Below are 19,162 nucleotides of genomic sequence, written 5' to 3'. Positions count from 1 at the left end.
GCACTCAATCAATATATTTTACTTCTGAGAATATGTTTATTGATTCTATTTTCTAAGAAACAATTCCAGCCCCGTTTACATTATAAATTCAGAATGTCTTTTACCACATTTGTTAAAGATTGCAGCGAAGTAATATTTCTTAACCAATTTCTTAACACCATAAACCTTATGAATACTCTGTCTTAGAAACTATTGTACTTTTCACCTGGGAAGGCTGGCCTCTTAAAGACTCTAAACCATGTGACAAACTGTAAAGAAAATAGCTTAGAGTCAATTTAGCAGCCAGATTCACTAAATCAAACAGTGATGATTGGAATAGTCCTCTTGCCCTCATATTCTGTATACTCTTCATTGTGAGGATAATATTTTGAAATAAACTTTCTTTTTTGACTGACTTTCTTTAATGAAGACTAGGCATAGGTTATTCAGTTTTTAGAGAAGTAGACAGAAGTGGTTTTTATTCTATGAATTTTGTGAGTGAAGTTGTCCTTATTTTAAATGAGTTAACAAACATTTGTTTTCTATAGGAGCCAAAGGGATGAATTGTGCAGAGCCTACAAACTTTCTAATCTATGAAATGATTAACCAATACAGAGGGATGTCACTGATGGGAGTGTCCCAGCAGAAGAAAAAATAAAAAAGAAAAAGACAGGAAAAGCTCATTTATACATCTGGAAAACACTGAAAGAAATGTGGCTGTAGCTCAGGAGAACAATGCTGTGATAGTTTCATCTTGTACCCTAGTGTATTGCCGCAGCTGACAGCACCAGACCCAGGCATTCGACTCTAAGGTGAAAGGGGCTAGACATGGATCTCAGCACAGATCTTCAAGTAGCAATTAGCAACTAATCAGAGCTGGCATTCAAGAAGAAACCTGTGCCCCATTCTTGTTAGTTTATGTTATTTTCTTCATTTCGCAGAGTAAGAACTCAAAAATTTCCAGAAGATATGGTAGATTTGAATAGCAAGCTTATCTCCTCAAATGGGTAGTCTGTAATGATATTCAGATGTAGAAACACCCATGGAATTCAGCCAGCTTCAGCCTAACAAAACAAGGGGTTTCTTTAGCTTTTCTCTGACGGAGAGTACAAAGTGCAGTGGAAGCCCTCTTTTCTTAAATTCTAGGACTCATAATTTACCCAACTGATTAAGCAAATAAAATAACTAAAACAGAAAGTCATAAAAAGGTATATCCTTATTTGATCTTATTTTACATAGGCGGATATGGATGCTACCGTTTGTAAAACCAAGACCTTTTCATTAAGTAAGAATGCACTGATTAGGGTTCTTCACTAAATTATTTGTTCATAAGTGTCACACATTGCCTTTGATTTCTAGTTTTTTTATTTTTTAATGGAGAAAAAAGTTAAAGCCACTCAATCCAAAGCAATCCAAAGCAAAAATTCTAGAAGCCTTCTAGAATTTTAGTTTTTCAAAATATTGTCTATAATTTAGTCAATTTGCTTTTATCTACTTCCATAGTATTTCCCTTGGTTTTTATAGTGGAGAAAAAATAAAAATAAAAAAGTCTTTTGGCCAGGCACAGTGGTTCACGCCTATAATCCCAGCACTTAGGGAGGCCAAGGCGGGTAGATTGCTTGAGCCCAGGAGTTTGAGACCAGCCTCGGCAACATGGCAAAACCCTATCTCTACTAAAAATACAAAAAAACTAGATGGGCATGGTGGCGTGCGCCTATAATCCCAGCTACTCGAGAGGCTGGGGTAGGAGAATCGTTTGAACCTGGGAGGTGGAGGTTGCAGTGAGCCAAGATCATGCCACTGCACTCCAGCCAGGGTGATAGAGCAAGACTTTGTTTCAAAAAGATAAAATGAAAGCCTTTTAATGCTCATGTTGCATTAGATTGCACAAATTTTAACGAAATTGTGGAATGAAATAACAAGAACAAATGGCAATCATACACTAGGTAACAAATCCAAATGACTCTTGATAAGTGTATAAAGTTGGTAAGATGTGCCTACCCTGAAAACTAATTAGTATGATTTACAAAGGACATTGAGAATTGAGTTAATCCCAGGTTTTGGCTACATGGAGATTAGAGGCTGTCTTATATTGATTTTAACTTGAGATCACTTGTATTTATAAATTAACTTACATTCCTCTTTATAACCAATCTTCCTCTCTACTTCTAAAACTAGCTCAGCTACATTCAGAATATTTTTATTTATTTAAAGAGGAGAAGGGGAGAATGAAAAAGGAGGATGAGAAAGAAAAAAAGTCACAGAGAAACAATTTAAGTTACAGTTAATTTTAGGTTTTCAGTTATGCACCATAATCAAAACATACAGCATACTCTTAATACTAATTCTTTGTGTTTCTCATTCATTCGTAATTGTGGTGTTTTCATTACTCAATAAACATGCCTGTGGAACAATTGAACAAAATGAAATTATTAAATTCAGTTGCATAAACCTTAGATACTTGAAACAGTTATGGTGAATATATAACTGTTCACATTAAAATTCAGTTATTTTCAGCAAAGGAACTGATGAATATTATCCAAGCAGCCTTTCATGATGGCTTCATCAAGTACTTTACACGGGTAAGTTCATTAAGGGTATGTTAGATTAAGAGCTTAAGTAGTTAAAAATAAAACGGCATTAATTTTATGCCTAGGTGATAGTAGAAGAAAATTATCCTTAAATAAATAAGGCCTATGTTATTAAACCCTACATTCAACAGAAATTTATGTTAAGTTTACTTCTAAAGGTTAAATTGGGAAACACATCATTTTCACATAGTAATACATAAAACAGTAATTTATAATAAATAGCACACATCTTCTAAAGATATATAAATTTAATCTATATCAAAAAATATAAATCTATGATAAACTATGAACTACTGAAAATTTCTCTTAACATTGTTTTCCAGTATCTCTTCTCTAAACTGAGCAAAACATTACTTTTACTTAGTGAAATCTCGTGTTTTGCAGGCTAAAATGTGCCATCATAGCTCTAGTCAGGTCAAACACTCCAAAGAGAATGACAACATTATTTGTAGATAAAAGGTTAATTTTAAATAGCACAACTAATGATCTTGAAAAGTGTTTCTTTCAAGCAATAGTTCTCTAAACTGGCATGTGAAATATTTAAATTTCTTTAAAGCAACATAACAAGCAGTGAAAACAGCATAGTGTTTAAAGAAGACAACTCAATTCACTATTGATTCTTCAGGATAATAGCAGAAACATTTCTATCTTATCTGGAAGACGATTAAGCCATTTAAATTGCTCCATAACTTATATTTGATTTAATCATTCTTTCACCACGTGATTTAAAATAGAAAGCACGCTAATAAGATGAAGGTTATTTTCATAAAATAAGTTTCATGAAAATAATTTGGAATGCTAATACCAGTATACAAACATTTTATTGTAAAATAGAGTTAATGAAATGTGTTTTTTAAACTTATTTCTTTGAGATTTTTTTCACTAGCAAAAGCACTACATATCAATCTCCAAAGCACATCTATAGTTCTTGTTGTTTTCATATTCTACTTTTCAAGCATGAAGATTACACAAATGTGATCACTAAAAGCAAAATGAAGAAAAATAACAAATCTAAATCAACCAGTGTATTTTTCAGTGTAAGCAGGAAACCATTAAGTGAAGAATTCTACCCAACAAAAATGACTTTTTAATTCAAAGCAAAGCCACCTTTTGTTTCTCAAAAAAGGATCTCAATTAAAAAGAAAATCATCATATTTCCTTGCTCCCACTGTCCTAATCTAACCATTCTTCCTCATTCGAAATAGAAATCTTGTATTTTCTTCTTCCTAATTTTGATGGGAGAAAATAAGTAAATTCACAATTACAACAAACAAAGATGGGTATTTTAATATTTAAGGCAAGTCACTACTATTTACATACAAATAAGTTTGAAATTGTCTCATGATGGGATTCTATTTCCAAAGAGCTTTATAAATTTTTTTCCTAAAGCCTAGATTATGTGTACTTTTTAGATAAATAAAAATTATTTTTTATCTTTTTCCTTTGCTGTTCAGTTTAGATCTATGCAATCGTATTAACTTATTAACACATTTAAACCAAAGCTCTTATAACATGCGAAAATTCTAATTTTGATATTATTTTTGAAACATGTTCCTGTCCTCGATTTGTTGAAAATTTTTTAAATTTAAACTGAACTTCTATAGCTTTGCTTACATGGTTTTATAATAATAATATAGCTTTGCTTATAGTTTTATGTATAATAAAATTCTACAGCTCATTTCTCAATTCATATTCATTTTCAATTCACAAAATGCAGTCCAAAGAACCAATTTTAAATCTTTATCACATCATTACTAAAAAATGCCATTTGATAGTAAAATCTAAAGAAAGTTGACAGAGATACATAAGCACCTTGCGAAATAGCTGAATTTGTTTAGAAAGATCCTACTATATTCTTTCTAGTATTTACGGTTTTCCTGAACTATTTATATTTATTTTATTTGCACATTAATACACTATGTTATTTAAAACTAGTTATACAAATAAATGTAAAATCCAAAACTAAGGAAGAGTAAAAACTATCGTTATTAAATCAGTTACTGCTAGGATAGAAAAAATGAGGTTTGCACAGCTCACACTAAATGTAACCAAGAAAATACTCTGAGTAACAAAAGCTTAGAGGTGATATAAGAAATCTGCATATATTAAACCTACCTTCAAGGTCAACTGCCTTGTGATTCAAAGCAGACTCTCCTTTTCAGAAGATAAGGAGCTGATTAGCACTAAATTATTAACTGGAATATAGATTATACTGGTAAGGAAACTAAAGTGTGGATATAAGGAACATGTTAGGATTTGCCAGTCACTATTTCTGCATTTCCTTTTTACAGTGGGTATTATCATTGTTGCTACTGCAAACTCAGCAAAGCTAGTCAGAATATTTAAGATTGTAGTGGCATTTTGAAACCAAAGTTGCTGCATTATGCAAAATGACGGGAAGGAAGTTATCAGTTTGGGCCAGTACCTATTGCAAATATGTTCTGAAGAGGTATAATGTTTAAGAAAAATAGCAGCAGTTTCACTATGCTGAGTGCAATTTAGACCTGAACATTTTAATGAACTATAATGTACTATAATGAACATACACTTTAGCATCTGGAAGCCAGATAAATAAATAAATAAGTATATAAATAAGAGTTAGTTTCTCTATATAAAACATAATAATAGATTATATGTTCAGTCAAGTAGTCAAGAACTGCTCAAAATTCCTCTTTAAAGCTTTCTTAGATACATATGGAGAACAATATTTTAATGTGATATTTGATTGGGATAAAAGTAAACAATATTTGCATCTCCATTTAATAGAGGTAGGTGTATAACTGGCTCAACTGAAATGTTAAATATTTCACCTCCTTTTTGATAAATGTGTTTTTAGAAAAATAGTGTTGGTTGGTTTCTCAAAAATACCATAAGGAACTTTTTTTTTTTTTTGGTTCAAGGAAATAGGACATAATTAAAATAATATTAATAGTAAACATATGGATATAATATGAGCTAAACATAGTAGGTAAAGTGGTGGCTTTTGTAACATAATCTACACAATCTATTATCACTCTCAAGTAAGAAACCTGGAATTGCTTAATGCCAACTTGTATATTAGGCCAATGATTCAAAAATTCTGGTGCACAATAATTACAATTATCTGGAGAACTTTTGGAGGCCCCCAAGTTTCAAGTTGCATCAGACATGAATTAAATCAGAAAGTCTGGAGGTAGAAGCTGGTATCAGTGCTTTAAAAACTCTTTAGGTGATTCCAATGTGCAGCAAAATTTAAGAACCACTGTTTTAAGACGCAAGTTCTATGAAGGCAAAGACCTTCTATTTTCTATTTACTATTATGTCTGCAGTGCCTAGAATACTGTATGTCACACAGGAAATGCTCCACAAATACTAATTGAAAGTGTGAATAAAATATATATGCAAATAATAAACTTTGAAGTGTATAGCATTTACACTGAGGATATGAGTACATTTTATGTGTCAAATGGTTTTCTAATGACTGGATATTTCTACATGAAAAAATAGAGAAAATCCTTGCCCTCATGGAGCTTATAATCAAGTAACCATGATAAAATAATGATCATGATGATAATGATAATGATTTATATCTGTATAAAGAGACAAATAGCTGAACCATTATTTTTCTATAGGATCCATGAAGCTGGATTGAGAAATAGAGTTAATATCCTATACATTTAGACTTCTGCAACAGAACAAATTCATTGGTTTACAGCTAGATAGAGATGTAATACTGATACTGTCTGACCCTTGAATGCCTGTCTTAATTTGCACGGTAGTTTAGTCATGGGTATTTCAGTGGGAAGTTGCAAAATACACATATAGGATTACTAGCCTGGGACTAGTTTAAATAGGAAGAAAAACTTATTCCATTTCTAATGCAGTTTCCTGTATATGATTGCATATCTACCTCATGATACCAATGCTGACTTTTCAGAGCACAAAGAACATTCTTCTTTTGCCCCATTCACTTCCACTCCAGGCTTAAATATAAGAGGTAATGTTTGGGGAGCATGATTCAATGTGGTATAAAAAACAAGCACTGGAATAGAAGGTGCCCACATAAATATAATTTTTAAAATATACCAAAACTCAACATTGAACATGGTTCTAAATGATGACATATTAAGATAATTTCCCTTAGTCTAGAAATACTACAAAAGTATGTAATCTTACCAGTACTAATCACTATTATTTTTTATGTTCTAGCATTTACAATAGGGAAAGAAAAAAATAATGGTATAAATCTTGGAAAATGATATGAAAATAACATTCTAGAAAATAACCAACCAGAAATGAAAACAATAATTAAGATTCAATTTCTTATATGTAACATCTAGTATATAAAAATAACTCTTCTCTCAAAATAACATACGCAGTTCCAAGTACAAAGCCAGCCACAGGAGGAATTTATTTATTTATTTTTGATGAGGTAGAAGGGTTTTAGATGTTATAACTTCAAACTCATATTAAAGAATAAAAATTTTAAAATAGCCAAAAGTTATAAATGAAAGAATAGCGAAGATGATCTTATCTGATACGCAAATATAGTATAAAGCCATTATAATAAAAACAGAATAGTTGTGTTTAAGAATAAATAGAACAGGAGATAAAAGAAAAATTCCAATTTATTTGGTGTATATGGCAAATTAATACAGTTGTCTTTTAGTATCCATATGGGGCAGTTTCAGTAACCCTGTGGACACCAAAATCCTCAGATGCTCATTTTGTACAAAATCGCATATATTTTATACAAATATATATTTATACAAATATATTTTATACTTTTTATAAAAAGTATTTGCATATAATCTATGCACATCCTTTTGTATACTTTAAATTACCTTTAGATTACTTATAATACCTAATACAATGCAGGTGCTACATAGTCATTATAATTGTTTATTTATATTGTTTTATTATTTTTTATTTATTCATTTTTGAAAATATCTTCAGTCTGTGATTGATGAAATCTGTGATTATGAAAACCATAGATATGAAGGGCTGATTATATAATATAAAAGTGTTTAAGTTCAGTGTGAAAAAGGGATATTTCATCCAAATAATTATTTTGATATTTTATTATCCTAGATAAAAGTAAGTTGGACTCACACCACACCACATAGAATAATACATTTCATGCATATTTAAATAAAGATGACAAAGCATAACAAATGAGCAGAAAATACCTTTCTTTAGCAGGTAAATAATATCTTAGTGGAAAGATAAGATATCAAAGTCCTTTAACCTCTATCTTTTGTAAATGTAATTTTTATCAATTCTAAGCTGTTGTATTGAAATGATAAATTTGACTGTTGATATTTGGAATAGAGTTTTACCATATGTCTAGGAGTGCATCTTTTAATTTTATTTTTTCATGATCCTTCATGGAACTTGATGAGCTCTTTCTATCTGTACTTAACATTTCTTCATCAAGAGAGAATTCTTCTATTACATTTTTATAGTTTGTTCTTTCTTTATTCTTTTATTACAAAATTTTTCATTATTCAAGTATTATATTTCTCTAGAATTTCTATCTCAAAGGGTTCTTGTAAGGATTAACTAAGTTAGAAACAAAAAGTACATTGAGGCCAGGCATGGTGGCTCATACCTGTAATCCCAGCACTTTGGGAGGCCAAGGCGGATGGATCACCTGAGGTCAGGAATTCGAGACAAGCCTGGCCAACATGGTGGAAACCCTGTATCTACCGAAAAATACCAAAATTAGCTGGATGTGGTGGTGCATGCCCATAGTCCCAGCTACCGGGGAGGCTGAGGTGGGAGAATCACTTGAACCCAGGAAGTAGAGGTTGCAGTGAGCCTAGATCGCACAACTGCACTCCAGCCTGGGCAACACAGTGAGATCCTGTCTCAAAAAAAAAAAAAAAAAAAGCACATTGAACATTGAACAATGCCTGCCAGTCTTCTGTTGTGTATGCTTTCCATTACGATTACCATCTCTTCAGCTTTGCTCTTGTTCAGATATGTATTCTAGTGCACCTTCTGGACCACTAATTTAGATCTCCATAGGGACCATATTCTCACTGAATCTTTCTACATTTTTGAACTCAAAATCATACATTTTAGTCTTAGAAAATGATTTAAACCTAAAGTTACCTTAAATCTTTATTATTTTTATTCGAATTGTCATCAACCTGCTGCAGAAATTCTGCCTAAATGTCAGTTTGGTACCTGTGTGTTCTACTTACATTTCCTTTCTCTAGCTGCTGGGTTTCCTAGATATTATTATTATGACTACTATTATTATTATTATTATTAATTACTACTGGTGGATCTTTTCACCTTCATATCCAGATCTGCCTGCCTGAGTATAATAAATGAAGGACTCACACAGCAGTGTAAGGCACAGTAACCTTGTGGGTAGGTGCTAGAACAGTTAAAAAATTGCCAGTTCTGTTGCAAGGTGACAAGTAGAACCTCTCTGCTTGTGATGCCTTCAGCTACAAAGTCTGGTGCCCTGAGGATCAAGGATAGGGGAACTCAGCTTAATATCACAGCTCTGCTATTTTCCCAGAGGCCTAGAACGCCAGCAGCTCTCCAGATATAATGTATTTAGGCTGGCACAATCTATCCTTGAGGTGAGTGGGACAGGTCCAGATATCTTGGTTGGAACTCTGATTCTTGCTCCAGGACCCTGTGGCACAGGTCCCCAGGTTCACATCTAGAGCAGGGAACAGTAGTCTCTGCACGCACACTCTGTTCTGCTTTGTTATTACCCTCCTGGCCTTACTGCCACGTGATTTTGGTAGCTCCTCTTCTTGAGAAAGGTGGATGGTGATCGGATATAAGTTTGGAGGAGAGGACAACAAAATTAAGTGTTTAAAAATTAAATATTTTTAAAAAATTAAAAATAAGATAAATGTTGTGATGAGAAAGGTGATCCAAACTCAGAATCTTAAAAAATACAACAGGAGTCCTGAGTATGCCTAAATAATTCAACTAGAAATTAGTGAAAGGAAATTCACATCTAATTTAAGGTGAATCTTCCCCATAGTTCTCTTTCACAGAATGCTTTTCTGTTTCTTTGTGGTTCATTTGGTAGTTATGTAATTAATTTCATTTACATGATCATTTTCCATTGCCTATATTAAACTAATAGGATAAAAAAGTGTCACTTATCCCCACTACGGTAGAAAATAGTACCCTGCCTTCACCCTCTGTCTCCTAGGCTTATATTTTTGAGAGAGTGGCATTTCTAGAAAGTCAAAGAATAAAGATATATCCCATTTTTTGCCTACAGCTAAGATGATATGGTTTGACTTTGTGTCTCCACCCCAATCTCATGTCGAATTGTAATACCCATGTGTCAAGGGAGGGACCTAGTGGGGAGGGGACTGAGTCATGAGGGTGGTTTCTCCCATGCTGTTCTCATGATAGTGAGGGAATTCTCACGAGATCTGAGGTTTTTAAAGTGGCAGCTTCCCCTCTTTCTCTCCTGCTGCCTTGCAAGATATGTCCTGCTTCGCCTTCTGCCATGATTGTAAGTTTCCTGAAGCCTCTCCAGTCATGCAGAACTGTGTCTATTAAACCTCTTTTGTTCACAATTACCCAGTCTCAGGTAGTATCTTTACAGCAGCGTGAGAACAGACTAATACACACGAAAAGCATGAAAAAAGTAGAAGTAGTTTAGGCTTTTCACTTTTGGGGCATTACTATACAATGAAGCTAGAGAACCAGTTTCATAAATCCAAACAGAGAGGTAACAAACATTCCTATGAATTCACCTCTGCAGACCCATCGGAACTCATTCTATGACACCTGCATTGAACCATCTTAAGACAAATTATTGTAACACGTTACATTTTAGAATTAAATGAGTCATTCTCCCATAATACTGACCTTGTTCTATGAGGGACCTCATTTTTCAAACATAGAGAAAGTGAAGTATTTTAGAAGAAAAGATAGATTACTAAAATTGCTTTTTATTCCTCTGGTAATCACAGTAATGCTGTGAAAGAGTTAGATCAATCGTTCAAATCCTTTATCTTAAAAGTGAGAAAATATGTTTCATTGAGGTTTTACATGAAGTTTAAGGCTGCAAACAGCAAGGCCTGAATGTAACTAACCACTCATGTTTTCCCATGTTATAGTCTTTTCTATATATTGGCAGTGTATCTAACAAAAAACTTAGGGCTGAAAAAATCTAGGAGCTTTGGTAGGCCCATATTATTGCATGCCACTAGTACCAAGACATGGGTAAGATATCCATGGACTCGCCCTCATTTTCTACCTACTACATGGGCCACTCATATATTATCACTTTGCCCAGCCTTAGGAGCAAGCAGATAAACAAGAGAGAACAAATGAGACAAGGAAATTGCAAAATGCACAATTATGCACTCTCAAATGCACAGGGTTAGAGATAAAGGTATTGCTATCAGGTTTAAAGCCTTTATTCAAGATTTCAAACAGACAGAAAAGAAGTAGAAAAGTCTATTGATTTCTCTGTACTACTAAATTCCTATCAAATAACAGAGAGCTCAAGAAGCATTGTTTAAATAAAGTTAGCAGAGAAAGTATTGAATTTTACTTAATTTACACAGAAAAAGAGAAATCCTAATATATACTCAAAGATACATTTTATAAATGAGTCGATCACAGTAACTGAAAGATCTCATATATCTACATTGATAAAATTTACTTGTTTATGGTATCAAAACAGCTAAATGGTGCACCAATTTCAGAAGCAAATATTAAAATTACTTGAATTCTGATTGCAATATAATGAAATTTACTAATGGCTTAAATATGTTTTTGTAGTTGTATTCTTGGAGACTGTAACTAATACTAGTATACTATAATTTTCTATTTTAACTTCTTAAACACAAAAAGGATGTGTGTGTATCTATGTATACATCTGTTTGTATACTGATTCTCATTATCTATGGTAATCATTTTTTACAAAGTCATAGTGAACATTGAATTAGCAAATACTGAAACACTGTTCCTAGGAGAAATAGGGCTATGCTCCTGTGAGCCTCTGGTCACAACATTTTCATGGACCAATCAATATGTAACATTCCTTTTGTGTGTGTTTCTACTTAAAGACACTGATTCTCATAAACAGCTCTTATTATTTTGAGATACATCTCATCAATACCTAGTCTATTGAGAGTTTTTAGCATGAAGGGCTGTTGAGTTTTGTCGAAGTCCTTTTCGGCATCTATGGAGATAATCTTGTGGTTTTTGTCTTGGATTTTGTTTATATGATGGATTACGTTTATTGATTTGCGTATGTCGAACCAGCCTTGCATCCCAGGGATGAAGCCAATTTGACCTTGGTGGATAAGCTTTTTGATGTGCTGCCAGATTTGGTTTGCCAGTATTTTATTAAGGGTTTTTGCATTGATATTCATCAGGGATATTGGTCTAAAATTCTCTTTTTTTTAGTTGTGTCTCGGCCACACTTTGGTATCAGGCTGATGCTGGCCTCATAAAATGAGTTAGGGAGGATTCCATCTTTTTCTATTGATTGGAATGGTTTCAGAAGGAATGGTACCAGCTCCTCTTTATACCTCTGGTAGAACTCAGCTGTGAATCCATCTTGTCCTGGACTTTTTTTGGTTGCTAGGCTATTAATTATTACCTCAATTTCAGAGCCTGTTATAGGTCTATTCAGGGATTCAACTTCTTCCTGGTTTAGTCTTGGGAGGGTGTATGTGTCCAGGGATTTATCCATTTCTTCCAGATTTTCTAGTTTATTTGTGTAGAGAAGTTTACAGTATTCTTTGATGGTAGCTTGTATTTCTGTGGGATCGTGGTGATATCCTCTTTATCAGTTTTTATTGCGTCTATTTGATTTTCCTCTCTTCTTTATTAGTCTTGCTTGCGGTTTATAAATTTTGTTCATCTTTTCAAAAAACCTGCTCCTGGATTCATTGATTTTTTGAAGGATTTTTTCGTGTCTCTATTTCTGTTAGTTCTGCTCTGATCTTAGTTATTAGCCAATATCATACTGAATGGGCAAAAACTGGAAATATTCCCTTTGAAAACTGGAACAAAACAGGGATGCCCTCTCTCACCACTCCTACTCAACACAGTGTTGGAATTTCTGGCTAGGGCAATCAGGTAGAAGAAAGAAATAAAGGGTATTCAATTAGGAAAAGAGGAAGTCGAATTGTACCTGTTTGCAGAGGACATGATTGTATATTTAGAAAACCCCATCATCTCAGCCCAAAATCTCCTTAAGCTGATAAGCAACTTTAGCAAAATCTCAGGACACAAAATCAATGTGCAAAAATCACAAGCATTCCTATACACCAATAACAGACAGAGAGCCAAATCATGAGTGAATTCCAATTCACAATTGCTTCAAAGAGAATAAAATACCTAGGAATTCAACTTACAAGGGATGTGAAGGACATCTTCAAGGAGAACTACAAACTATTGCTGAATGAAATAAAAGAGGACACAAACAAGCAGAGAAGCATTACATGTTCATGGATACGAAGAATCAATATCTTGAAAATGGCCATGCTGCCCAAGGTAACTTATAGATTCAAGGCCCTCCCCATCAAGCTACCAATGACTTTCTTCACAGAGTTGGAAAACTAACAAGCAGTAAGGACATACACAACAAAACCCCATCTGTACGTCACCATCATCAAAGACCAAAGGTAGATAAAACCACAAAGATGGGGAGAAACCAGAGTAGAAAAGCAGAAAATTCTAAAAATCAGGGCAATTTCTTTTCAAAATAAAAAAACTTGAGGCATCATGCTACCGACTTCAAATTATACTACAAGGCTACAGTAACTGAACAGCATGGTACTGGTACCAAAACAGAGATACAGACCAATGCAACAGAACAGAGCCCTCAGAAATAATACCACACATCTGCAACCATCTGATCTTTGATAAACCTGACAAAAACAAGAAATGGGGAAAGGATTCCATATTTAATAAATGGTGCTGGGAAAACTGGCTAGCCATATGTAGAAAGCTGAAATTGGATCCCTTCCTTACACCTGATACAAAATTAATTCAAGATAGATTAAAGACTTAAGTGTTACACCTAAAACCATAAAAACCCTGGAAGAAAACCTAGGTAATACCATTCAGGACATAGGCACGGGCAAGGACTTCATGACTAAAACACCAAAAGCAATGGCAACAAAAGCCAAAATTGACAAATGGGATCTAATTAAGCTAAAGAGCTTCTGCACAGCAAAAGAAACTACCATCAGAGTGAACAGGCAACCTACAGAATGGGAGTAAACTTTTACAATCTACCCATCTGACAAAGGGCTGATATCTAGAATCTATAAAGAACTTAAATAAATTTACAAGAAAAAAAATCAAACAACTCCGTCAAAAAGTGGACAAAGGATCTGAAGAGACACTTCTCAAAAGAAGACATTTACACAGCCAACAGACACAAGACAAAATGCTCATCATCAGAGAAATGCAAATTAAAACCACAGTGAGATGCCATCTCACACCAGTTAGAATGGCAATCATTAAAAAATTAGGAAATAACAGGTGCTGGAGAGGATGTGGAGAAATAGGAACGCTTTTACACTGTTGGTGGGACTGTAAACTAGTTCAACCATTGTGGAAGACAGTGTGGCGATTCCTCAAGGATCTAGAACTAGAAATACCATTTGACCCAGTCATCCCATTACTGGGTATAAACCCAAAGGATTATAAATCATGCTGGTGTAAAGACACATGTACATGTATGTTTATTGAGGCACTATTCACAATAGCAAAGACTTGGAACCAACCCAAATGTCCATCAATGATAGACTGGATTAAGAAAATGTGGCACATATAACCCCATGGAATACTATGTAGTCATAAAATAGGATGAGTTCATGTCCTTTGTAGGGACATGGATGAAGCTGGAAACCATCATTCTGAGCAAACTTTCACAAGGACAGAAAACCAAACACTGCATGTTCTCACTCATAGGTGGGAACTGAACAATGAGAACACTTAGACACAGAGTGGGGACCATCACACACTGGGGCCTGTCATGTGGTGGAGAGAGGAGGGAGGGATAGCATTAGGAGATATACCTAATGTAAATGACGAGTTAATGGGTGCAGCACACAGCATGGCACACGTATACATATGTAACAAGCCTGCATGTTGTGCACATGTACCCTAGAACTTAAAGTATAATTTAAAAAAAAACACTGATTTAATATATATTATTGATTAACATTAAACTCACATCCAACAATACTATAACTCAAATCTGAAAGCTTATCTAACACATATTTTCTCTATAAGGCACATCATAGACCTTTTGTTCTGATGAACACTAGAGAGTAGTTCAACAATATGCTTGAGGACCATTTTAAACACCAACAAAAAGCACAAAAATGAGGAAAACAGAGCACTAAATATGTTTTGAAAAGAATGTTTAGTAACCTGGACAACTGAAGAGTGAGACCCTGTCTCTACTAAAAGTTTAAAAAAAAAAATTTAGCCTGGTGTGGTGGCATGCCTATAGTTCCAGCTACTTGGGAGGCTGAGGTGGAAGGACTGCTTGATCCTGGGAGGTCAAGGCCACTGTGAGCTATGATGGTACCACTGCACTCCAGCCTGGGCAACAGAGCAAAACTCTGTCTCAACAACAACAACAAAAAGAAGACGAAGAAGAAGAAGGAGAAGGAGAAGGAGAAGGAGAAGAAAGAGAAGGAGAAGGAGAAGGGAAAAAAAACGCTTGTGGCATGAGAGCTGAAACAAGAAGGAAGAGTATTGCTCATTGCCTCGGACTTCAACTGGGAATACGCGCAATGAGTTACTCAAACATTTTCACCACTCTGCATATGTCCAAGAAAGGATGCCAAAGTGTCTAAGTATTGATTTGGAGGTTAAAAATAAATTTGAGGCCAGGTGCAGTGGCTCAGGCCTGTAAACCCAGAACTTAGCCCAGTGTGGTGATGTGCACCTGTGGTCACAGCTACTCAGGAGGTTGAGGTGAGAGGATCGCTTGAGCCTGAGAGATTGAGGCTTCAGTGAGCCATGATCATGCCACTGCACTCCAGCCTGGGTGACAGAGTGAGGCCCTGTCTCCAAATAAATAAATAAATAAATAAATAAATAAATTTGAGCGAGTAGAAAATTCATAGATATGGAATTGGCAAATAATGAAGATCCGTTCTATTTACATGAGTCCTGACATTTCAGTTTCTAGCTTCGTTTGAAATCTCCCTCCAACTTACCAAATGCAGTAAATATTTTTATTTAAAATTATATTCTTCTGATTCATCCTCTACATTTGTGACAACTCCCTTTTTTATTTGCTTGTTTCCTCATCCACCTCATAAATACAAATATTCTCTAAAGTTCATTCTTTAGTTTGCTGCTATAATTTTCCTTTGGAATCTTAATGGTAATTTAAGATTACCGTTACTATTTAGAAATATGAGTTCAAATTTTCCTTACAGAGATTGCTCCATTGCAAAATATAATTTTATATCTTACTTGGTTGAATAACCCTTTTTTTCTTAGAGTGCTTTTTGTGTCACACACGGTAAAACTCTGCCACCACAATGTAAGTGTGGACCAAAATATTCAATCTCATTAATAAAAGGTTAATAAAATATCACAGGTGAACCTGTGGAGCTAGCTGGCTTAGAGGTGAGATGTCAAGTAGCACAATCCATGTCTTTTCAGGTCCCAGAGGTGCTTTTCACAGGTTAATAACTGCTCATTAAGCCGAAATATTATTAGAAAAGATGTCAGAGGCCGGGCACGGTGGCTCACAGCTGTAATCTCAGCACTTTGAGAGGCTGAAGCAGTCGGATCACGAGGTCAGGTGTTCAAGACCAACCTGGCCAACATGGTGAAACCCTGTCTCTACTTAAAATACAAAAAACTAGCCGGGCGTGGTAGCAGATGCTGGTAATCCCAGCCACTCAGGAGGCTGAGGCCAGAGAATTGCTTGAATCCAAGAGGTGGAGGTTGCAGTGAGCCAAGATCACACCACTGTACTCCAGCCTGGGCAACAGAGCAAGACCCTGTCTCAGGAAAAAAAAAAACAGAAAAGATGTTGGAAAGTGTGATTGGTTAAAACTGCCAAAACAGTGATAACTCTTTGTCTCATTAGTTCCCAGTGTGGGTCTACTGCTGTGACCTCATCTGTCTTCTTATCTTCTCTGACACTTTGAGAACTGGAGGTTTAGGAAGAATGAGAACCAGCCGCTAAAAACTGACATTGTTCCCAAACTGTCATATTTATGAAACAGGTTAATACAAGTTTTAATATACATACACTGGAACCCATTTTCCCACTGCAAATGTAAAAGTTTGCCTTTATAATTTCCCTAATTTTATTTTGGTATAATTATTCTTCAAATAACCCATATGCTATATATGTACATGTATAATCTTAACAAACATAGCAAATTCTGTCTACTTTAATCTTTTTATCAATTCAAAAACCAGGTTATGCTGATTCATCCTAAATAACACTTTTCTTATTTATCTCTACCTATTCATTCCCCTTGTCTTCCTAATTCAAGGTGGAAACACTTCCTGTGTAGGGTATTGCAATATTGCCTTTCAGTACATTTACTTCCTCCATCTTTTTACTCATCCATTTCATTCTGTGTACTGCATACAGGCTATTGGTCTTAAAATACTTATTTTATAATATCATAATTCTGATACACAAATTAATGGCTACTATAATAAAAATATCTAACATGGACATAAATACATGAAGTAGGTTTTCAAAACTATGCATGATACAAAACTGAATGATGAAACATTTCTCAAGATTACCATTTTAATCAGACAGAGTGATTATGTGATTTCTTGAGTCTTTGTTCCTTTCTAAGGAAGATGAGGTTGGGCACACAGCTGCAGAATGTTTTGAATTGTTGACTACAGTTTCCATTTATATGCCTCCCAAATTCAGAGAAATTCCTTACATTATAACTTTGCATAGTTATTCATATATCTTATGGTACCTAATAAAATACTATTATTTAATAACTATATTAATAAGAAGTCACACTATGTGAAATGTGTGTCCATTATAGGTCTTTAAAAAATCCCCATGTCTCTGACTTAAATCCTAATCTGTGGATACATCGGCATGTATAGTTGTTAAACTTTATCAAGCTATAGGTGGATAATCTGTGCACTTTTCTGTATCTATATAAGTATACTCATACGTCCTTGAGATATAATCTCACAGCAGATTAATTTTTAATTAAAATTAAAAGATACCCCATATAAGGTGTCTTCTAGTAAATATTTTCATTATACTTCTTATATTGTTACACTAAGAATATTATTTGATAAAGATGTGACAATTATCAATATTCTATAAAAATATAGAAGTATACAAAATTATTTGTTTCTCATCAGTTATAATCAGTGTGTTACTGCAATGACTTGGTTATCTTTTTATAATGTAATACTCTATTTAGTATTATAAAATAGAATACTATATTATATAGTAGGGAGAAGTTTTGTAAAAATTCATTGCATCTTTCTACTTTAGAAAAATGTTTGATTTTTCACTAGTCATACCTGGATGCTTTGATAGCACTATTACATATTCCAGTTTCCCCATACACTAAAAAGACTCACATAGATACCTTTCTTCTATATTTATTGTTCATCACCAGGGTTCAAAATATTGGAAACATTAGTTTATTATATATCTAGGAGTGTTTTGTGTGTATGACTGGGAAAAGCAGAAAATAAAATAAATTATTGAAATAAAATATTTTCTACAAAAAGGAGTCATTGCAGTCATGAGACCAATTAGAGAGCCTGTGAAATTGAATTGATTCAAGAAGTTTGAATTAGTATCTGGGAGAAGATTGAGAGAGAAGAAATTAATTATTCTGTGGATTTGAGAATATTGCTATTTCTTTGCATTATTTACATAGAGCTGGGATTCAAAAATGGTGTTTCTTTTTTTTTTCTTTTTCTTTTTTTTTCAGATGGAGTCTCACTCTGTTTCCAGGCTGGACTGTGGTGGTGCGATCTCGGCTCACTGCAACCTCCACCTCCCGGGCTCAAGCAATTCTCCTGCCTCAGCCTCCCAAGTAGCTGGGATTACAGGTGCCTGCCACCATGCCCGGCTAATTTTCTGTATTTTTAGTAGAGACGGAGTTTCACCATTTTGGCCAGGCTGGTCTCGATCTCCTGACCTCGTTATCTGCCCTGCTTGACCTCCCAAAGTGCTGGGATTACAGGCATGAGCCACCACACCCGGCCTCAAAAATGGTCTTTCTGATTGCAAAGGCTTTGTTTCTTTGATGCCATCTCTTTTGAGGAATTCATCAATTCACTTTGTCCAGCTATCTAAAGTAAATAAACTCTAGTGAAAGCATTTCCATTATATAGACATGCTATAACTCCAGCTTCATATTAACTTATATGAAATATCACTCTACCAAAATGTAGGTAACATATTAGAGAAATCATCAGGCTACATCAGTGGTTTCCAATAGCAGGTGATTTTGCCTGCTCTCCAGGAACATTTGACAGTATCTGGAGACATTTTTGGCTGTGATAACTGGGGAAGAAAGATGCTACTGCATGTAGTGGCTAGAGGCCAAGAGTGCTGCAAACATCTTAAAATGATGGAGGAGTTGTCCACAACAAAAAATGATCTA

At 34.5% G+C, this 19,162-nt stretch overlaps 1 protein-coding gene across 4 annotated transcripts in view; it reads right to left on the bottom strand.

Annotated features, from left to right (window-relative positions):
* HNF4G (hepatocyte nuclear factor 4 gamma) overlaps positions 1 to 19,162 on the bottom strand; it is a 156,949-nt gene that overhangs the window by 27,356 nt on the left and 110,431 nt on the right. The gene's annotated exons all lie outside the window — the stretch shown is intronic.

Source organism: Macaca fascicularis, chromosome 8 (genome assembly GCF_037993035.2).
Source record: "Macaca fascicularis isolate 582-1 chromosome 8, T2T-MFA8v1.1".
In the NCBI taxonomy this organism is placed as follows: Eukaryota; Metazoa; Chordata; class Mammalia; order Primates; family Cercopithecidae; genus Macaca; species Macaca fascicularis.
Note: the sequence above shows the minus strand (reverse complement) of the source record. Positions and strands in the feature narration are given on the sequence as shown.